The following is an 812-nucleotide window of genomic DNA, read 5'->3' as shown; positions in this document are numbered from 1 at the left end:
ATATATATATCCATCTTGTATATTAATTATTCCCCCGAGAACTTTTATTCTATTTTTACTGTTTTTGATGAAGTGATGAAGGTGTAGTCGCTAATACACTCGACCGCTACCGATCGTAAAACAGCCATGTCAGAATTGGCGCGTCATATATTAATTAAAGCCATTGCGATTTCTCCTCGCCATCTCGGAATTTATTAGCGTAGCATTCGCTATTCGCAATCGGAGTTGTTGCTAATATGTCCGTCAAAGTTTCAATTGGTCATAAAATCTTCGCAATGTAATTATCAGGAACTCATTTGTCAGTAACAGCTTACGTCTACATTATTGCATGTTAATCGATTTCGTCGGTGTTTCCTAAAATCAGCGTATCTGAGTGACTAGCAATTTTTATTGCAACTGATTACGATTGCCTTTGCATAAGCATTCATTCCCCAAGCAATTCCTTCAAATGTCATTAATTACAGGAATTACTTTTTATAGCGATCTTAACTTTTCTTTTGATTTTAGGAAGATAGATATTTGGCTTTATTACAAATAATTAAGTATACCGGGAGAATAAAAATAAAAAGATATACTAGTATATTTTTATATATTTTAAAAAGCTTACATATTTTTTACTCTCTATATATACATATATATTTCAATTTTTACAATACTTCCAAATGTATTCTTTTTAATTAGATTTATTTACAAAGTATTTCAGAATCATTTCGCAAAATCTTAATGACGTATTCTGATGATTAATTAAAACTGAAAATTCTAATATGAAAATGAGAAAGTTACAATTATTTCTTTCCATTGAAAATTTAAAT

This window comes from Trachymyrmex septentrionalis, unplaced genomic scaffold (assembly GCF_001594115.1).
Source record: "Trachymyrmex septentrionalis isolate Tsep2-gDNA-1 unplaced genomic scaffold, Tsep1.0 scaffold60, whole genome shotgun sequence".
In the NCBI taxonomy this organism is placed as follows: domain Eukaryota; kingdom Metazoa; phylum Arthropoda; class Insecta; order Hymenoptera; family Formicidae; genus Trachymyrmex; species Trachymyrmex septentrionalis.
This window is presented reverse-complemented; position numbering follows the sequence as displayed.